The sequence below is a fragment of the Propithecus coquereli genome, unplaced genomic scaffold, assembly GCF_000956105.1.
Source record: "Propithecus coquereli isolate 6110/MARCELLA unplaced genomic scaffold, Pcoq_1.0 Scaffold9, whole genome shotgun sequence".
In the NCBI taxonomy this organism is placed as follows: domain Eukaryota; kingdom Metazoa; phylum Chordata; class Mammalia; order Primates; family Indriidae; genus Propithecus; species Propithecus coquereli.
In genome coordinates, this window is record NW_012155284.1 from 5,669,792 (window position 1) to 5,676,860 (window position 7,069).

At 47.2% G+C, this 7,069-nt stretch overlaps 1 long non-coding RNA gene across 1 annotated transcript in view; it reads right to left on the bottom strand.

The window, feature by feature from the left end:
* Positions 1–1,900: 1,900 nt before the first annotated feature.
* LOC105826587 overlaps positions 1,901–7,069 on the bottom strand; it is a 22,806-nt gene continuing 17,637 nt past the window's right edge. Inside the window, exons 2-3 of the long non-coding RNA XR_001138320.1 lie at positions 2,921–3,006; positions 1,901–2,020 (exon numbers count right to left, since the gene is read on the bottom strand). This is a non-coding gene — a long non-coding RNA (uncharacterized LOC105826587). The remainder of the gene's footprint in view (positions 2,021–2,920; positions 3,007–7,069) is intronic.

The window sequence follows — 7,069 nt, forward strand, 5'->3', positions numbered from 1 at the left end:
ATAAATGTAGTCTGAACTGAATTGGCCTGGTGCCAATTGTGCACTTTGGCTCCAAAAACCTAACCAATACTTTCTTTGGTTTAAAATCCTGTGGCATTTATGAGTTGGGTGTGGCGGAGGGAAGCACACATACAAACACAAAACTCCTTTTGGGAAGCAGTATCCAGATTTCTTATCCATAGCCATCTACTTAGCAGGCTCCCAGTTTGGATATCATAGATCACCTCCACATTAACTCTTTTTGCTTTCAGATACAGGATGGTACCTCGACACCAATTCAGGAACAAGTCCTCTCATAGCTAAGATGGCCAACTTGAGATACAGCCATGTTTCAAGTCAGGGAATGGAGGAAGGAGAGAAAATGTAAACAGACTGAGCGTTCACTCTGTGCTCAGCCTCAAGCTGCAGGACCACTATTCGCTGCCTTTCAGACACACTGGTCTTTCCATTGCCCGAGGCCATCAAACTCTGTCTCACTTCCAGGTGTTTGCGCATGCTGCTGCCTCTGCCCACTCTCATCTTCCATCCTGCTCGGTAAAGACTGCGCTACTTCCCTCTTGTCCTAGGCCAGTGGTCCGCAGAGTGGAGTCTCCAAATCAGCAGCCTCGGCATCCCCCCAGAAACTTGTTGGAAATGCAAATTCTCAGTGCCTACCTCAGGCCCACAGAGTCAGAAACTCTGGCAGTGGGACCCTGAAACCCGTGTTTCCACAAACCCTCCAGGTGATTATGATGGACGTTAACATTTGAGAAGCTCTATTCTAGGCTTGATCGTAACTATACCTGCTGAGAGACGGCGTCTTTGACCCCACCTCCCCAATCTCTATTATGCCTGAGCTGTTATTCTCTCTCATAATATCAATAAAACACAGGTATGATTTCGTTGGTGCAACTGGAAACCTTTATTTTTAAAAGCAAACAAACAAAGCAAACAAGACAACCAAGGCAAACATAGTGAACACTCATTGACAACCATGTCTAAATATCCTGGAAGATATAAGGTGACAGGAGCTGGCACTGTACCACCTCTTAGGGCTGTGCTTGTGCTTCTCGGTTTTTTAAAAACTCTCAGACCCTCCTGGTTTACTAACTCAGAAGGCCAGAGGCCTCTCTTATCAGACCTCTGCATCAGAATCCTGAATAACAAACATCTTCTGCACTGAGTACAAGGAAGTCAAGATTTCTCTGAGGTTAGAAACTGAAAACATTGTTGCAAAGCTGGCAATAGGGGGCCCTACCGAAATAGTGGCGGGTCTGCGGACACTAGGCGGAGCTTCCATTTCAGGCTGGGAAGAGGAACCCACGTTAGAGATGTCGTGTCTGGACTTGAGGCTGCGGGAAGGAATGGACAGAGGCCATTGGCAGGGCGGAGGCCCCCAGTCTGGCAGCAGGGAGAGGAGCTGGGTAAAGGCCACTCTGTCCACTTGCTGAAAACACATGCCACTCTCTCTTCCGTCACAGGCACATCTCCAAAGGCCGTTTCTGCACCAGCGGATATAACTTGCCTTTGCCCCAGTGTCCCCTAATTGTTCCCACCGTTCCTTATAGATCCAGCTCTGCTCATGAACCTGCCCTGCCTCGGAGGGGCAGGAGGAGTGGGGTCCCACCAGGGCGCACGCAGCAGAGCAGCCCCCGCACAGGCAGTTCTGGGTCAGGGCGCTGGAACGACTCCTGGTGCCAGAGCCCAGTTCCATGCCCAGACGGCGGCCAGGGCTCCATGCCAAGGCTGCCGTGCGGCCTCACTGCTCCCTGGCTTCCCGCCAGCTCCCGTGCCAGGAAGGAACGGCCTGTCACGAGTGAGGAGTGGGCAACTGGATGCTTCCAGCTCTGACTCCTTGGACAGCCGCACCCTGTCGGGTGTTGCTCCTTTGCCCTTTCTCGTGGCGAGTTTAGCAGTTTAAGGGAAGAGGGGCAAGTGGGAAGATGCAGATAGATGCAGAATTCCTATATGGTCCCTGGCTTCAAATTTGAAATACTGTTTTCCAGGCTCAGGCACAAATTCACTTGTCATCGCTTGGTTCCTAACACAGGAAAAAATACAATGGAAAATTAGATCCCGTGTCACAATGTCATGGGTATAAATAAAATGAAAGGCAAGCTTGACGTCAGCAGTGAGGATCCTCACATTCCACTCCACTTCCTCATCATCAAATATTCAGCTCAATTTACCCCTTTGAGAGGCGGAAGCTGGCTACACGGGTGGGGGCTCTGTGCTGTGGGGACCGTGTTTCTCTCTCTCTCGAGATTCCCCAGGAGCCCTGGGCACACAGTCCCACAGGCTGGGCCTCATTCCGTGGGTTGGATGCTTCCTGGGTTTGAGGTGACATTCCTAGCAGATGTCACAATTCCTTTTACTCATCCTCTCAGCTTCCCCCAGTCTACATCCTTCCACTCCAATCTTCCTTCTCAGAAGCAGTCAGCTTGTCCCTTCGCCAGACTTCCTGGGAACACATGGAGGGGACGTTTCCCTTGTGGCGAAGGGAAAGGAGGCTGCAGGAGGGGAGAGCAGAGGGCCCCCGCGCACAGTAAGGGGCAGGTGTGGATGGTCTCCGCTGCACCCTCAACTTCGATGTGCCACTGGAAAGTGGTGTACGAATCAGCCTGGGAATGTTGATTTATATTTTAAGCACAATCTAAATCTGGAACAATCTAAACAAACACCAGGGTGAACAATTTTGTAGTGCAAACTTCCCCCCACAAGCTCTATCTTTGTAAATCAAGCTATTCCTCTCTTGGGTTTTTCTCGAAGTGTTAAGCACCCCTGTGTCCCAAAGCCAAAAATAGACATGGTCTGGTATACAACCTAATGCACTTTATCATGAAAGGGCATCTGACTTCAAAGCATGCTGAGGAATGTAGGCAGGCGGTGCCACACTTATGAATAAACCCATAACTGTTAATACGAGTACAGGGATTAGCACCTGCCATGATCTGGTTTTATGTCTTGACTCCTAGGGCCATATCACTGGATCTAGGATGGTTGTCGAGTCTCTTCCCAATTCACATGCTGCAAATCAAACATTCAGATGTTAAATCTTTGCTTTGAAATCACTACATTCAACAAATAGTTGTAAACTTGACTCTATGCTGGGACCATTTTGGGCCACTCAAATGGGGATGACCCAACTTCTCTGGCCGTCTTTGGTTTGATCAGCAAGAACATGATTAGCAGTATAGGGAAGACAGAGGCCTTTAGTGTCCAATAGATAGGTTTAAAACACAGTTCCAGCCGGGCGCAGTGGCTCACGCCTGTAATCCTAGCTCTCTGGGAGGCCGAGGCGGGAGGATTGTCTGAGCTTAGGAGTTCGAAACCAGCCTGAGCAAGAGCGAGACCCCGTCTCTACTAAAAATAGAAAGAAATTAATTGGACAACCAAAAATATGTAGAAAAAATTAGCCGGGCATGGTGGCGCATGCCTGTAGTCCCAGCTACTCAGAAGGCTGAGGCAGAAGGATTGCTTGAGCCCAGGAGTTTGAGGTTGCTGTGAGCTAGGCTGACGCCACGGCACTCACTCTAGCCCGGGCAACACAATGAGACTCTCTCTCAAAAAAAGAAAAAAAAAAAAACAAAACAACACAGTTCCATCTCTTCCTGGATGTTTGACTTTGGGTTTGTTACTCAGCCTCTCTCTGCAGTAAAGCTGCCTGCCTCCAAGTGCGCGAGCGCTGCATCAGATGACCAATGGAAGGTGCTGCACACAGTACCTGGGTCCCGACAGGGCCTGGTAAGTACTTAGCAGTGGGGGTGCCCTTCCTTCCCCCCGCCCCCAGAGTTGCATCTGCTGCCTAGGGGAAAAATATATAAAATGGGAAAGAAAGTTACTGTTGCATATACACACAAGGTAGTGCTCATTCTGTCACCCCGCCCTACACATGCACTTGTACACATGCACACGCTTTAACCTGGCTTTAGATAGGTGTGATTATTCCAGGCCACAGATGACAATGTTATTTTTAGCACTAGATTTCTGACTCTGCTCCCACTCAATAAGAAGGAGATTAGACTGATAATGGACTGAAATGGCATTTGGTTGTTTTCCTCCCTGAGTGTACTCAGTGGGGCAGGATTTAGTAATGCCTAGGCCCTGGGCCCTTCTCATTTTGTGTCCCATTATGGCACTGAGGATGACTTTGTGGCCTGAATTCTGGGAGACCTATTTTATAAGATGTGTTGCTATGACCACAGAAGGTTTTTTTATCTTTACCAAAAGAATCTCGCGAGGGAACGTTGTTCTGCAAGAACTATGCCAGAACTGGCCCAGGGCAGAATTGGGAAGTGCAGGGAGCTGGTTTCATTCCATCATTTTTTCTACCTCCTCTCCCCAACCTAAGCATCCAGCATCCAAATGCCACATCTGGCTTCCAGAACCTTCTCTGATAGTGCCCTATCTGTTTTGACACTGTCCGAGCTCTTATCTTCCTTACATCTCAAAACTCACCCTTTCTGTAACCCTTCCCTCCCAAACCCACCATCTGCTAGGTGGATATGGTTCAGGCCATGAGGTGAGGTGGAAATTTTATGCCAGGAGGGTGAAGGTTTCTAATTTTTGTGTTTTGTCGCTGTTGTTGAAGTTGTTAGTTAAAGGAGCCCTATTCTTTGTCTTAGACCCATTTTAGGGCTCTTCTCCTGCCAGGAGAGGAGATGAAATAGAAGGCAGGGGCCTTATACTCTCCATAGAGGCTGGATGTTCCATCCACACACTCAGCATTTTCCCCTTTTCCTTTGGGCTCAGTGGCATGCTGGATCCAGCTCATACTGGCTTGTGAGAGCTCAGGGTCAAAATCTCAGGAATTTTGCAAGATGGTTGTTAGATACGGTCATTATTAAAAATTAAATTATACAGGCATACAAGTAAATAAGTTATATTACAAACAAAAGTAATCAATACTTAAATCTCATTACTTCCTAATTATTTCATTACACTTCCTCTTATCGATGACTTGACATCATTTATATCTATTGGATCTGTATGGTGGGACTGTTATACATGGTGTGTGACTGCACATCTCTTCCCAGCTCCACGTTCAGTGTCGTCACACTGCTGGCTTGAACTCAGCCGCGGTGGGAGTATTCACACCAGAGAACTTGGCAAACACTATAATTCTGGGCTTTAGTTATGCCCCTTCTCCCACCAACCCAGTTGGTAAGCATTATCAGCAAACCCCCGCTTCAAGCCCCAGTGGCCCCAGGCGCTTGCTTGTAGTCAGTTACAAGTGCCCACATCCCACTTCCCGGGTGTGGGGAGAGAGATGCAGAACCTCCTGAAAGCTCTGCCTGTGCCCTCACAGAGCCACTTTGCCTAGGTAATGTCTGACACCCTGGAGTCACTCCTGCTGTACCCCTTCCCCACCACAGAGACACATGTTCCCTCCTCACTACTCACACACAAACGCTCTCATAATCAACACTCTCTGCTCCAGGTGGATTCAATCCCAATAACCCCAGAGCAGAATGGGACATCCTGTCTGCTGGCGGGGGTGTGTGGCTGGGGTCTGAAGTTAAGAAGGGAGAAGCAGAGAAAACGGGGTGTTTTGGACACCAGGCTGCTGTGCACACCATCTCTTAGCACCATGTGGCTTTCCAAGGGGAAAGATGAGTGGGTCTTCAGACATTCTCATGCCAGGCATATACTGCATGGGTTGACTGAAGGACAGAGCAAGTAGAAATAAACCTGTAGTTTCGACCTCTGGTTTTCAAAACACTTGGCTTTTTCTTTTCATCACAGTGAATGAGTCAAAGGGTATCATCCTTAAAAGAATTCACTGTGTTTTGTACTTAACAAAGCCCTATCACACTTATTATTACACAAATTTGAGAATAACACCATGAGATAGGCACAACACACACATTGCTATCCCCATGTTGAACAAAAGGGCCCACAACTCAGAAGCTACCTAATCTACCATTGCCCATTGGTTAGTTTGTGAAAGACGTGGGATTAGATCCCACAGTGCCATCTGATTTTGAAAATGCCATGCCTTCCAAATGCAGGAAGCAGGCCATGCCTATTACTTTAACCTGAAGTCGACCAGGCCAACCCATGCACTGTTCTCTCTCTCTTCCTCCTCCAAGGACTCTCGCTCTAGCCCGCCTCCTGATTCCATAGCATCGAGCTATTCAGTTTCTTCTGGCCATGTGCACTCTTTGTTTACTAGAAAGTAAGATTAGAGGTTGGCCTTCAGTGTCCTTAACAGATGTCCTTAACAGATGACACCAGAGTACAAAGAAGAAGACAAGGCCATGGAATCGCAAGGCCACATTTAGCTGGTCAGTGGGGGAAGCTAGAAATAGTGAGAAAGCTCTGCTTGCAAAGAATATGGAGTTAAACTGTGAATGCCACATATCATAAACTCCTAAACAATTTTTATGAGACTTGGGTTTATTAAATCCTAACTAAAAGACTGAATGACATTAAGCCTTATTAATCTGCTGGCCAATTGGGCGGAAACCACGAAAAGCGGAAAGGAGAGTGACCAGCTTTTGCAAAACAGCTGCTCACTCAGTCCTTGGGCCAGACCCAAAGAACTGGGGAAAAGAAACTCCATATTATATCCCTGTAATGAGGGGTTTTGTTTTATAAGCTGTGACTGGAAAAATTTGTACCAAATTGTTAATAGAAATTATTCGAGGGAAAGTAAATATTTTTTTTTCAAAGTCCCACAATCAACAAACAGTTTTCAGTAGATAACCACCTTTTTTCAGTCTTCTTTATATTTTCAGAAACACAATAATAATGCCTTAAATTTATAAAGCATGTTAACTTTTGCACAGTGTTCTTGTCCATTACTTCAACCAAGTCATGTGAACACCATGTATTTTTTTTTTGAGACAGAGTCTCACTGTGGTGCCTGGGCTAGAGTGCCGTGGCATCAGCCTAGCTCACAGACACCTCAAACTCCTGGGCTCAAGCGATCCTTCTGCCTCAGCCTCCCGAGTAGCTGGGACTACAGACATGCACAACCATGCCCGGCTAATTTTTTCTATATATAGATTTTTAGTTGTCCAAATAATTTCTTTGTATTTTTAGTAGAGACGGGGTCTCGCTCTTGCTCAGGCTGGTCTCGAACTCC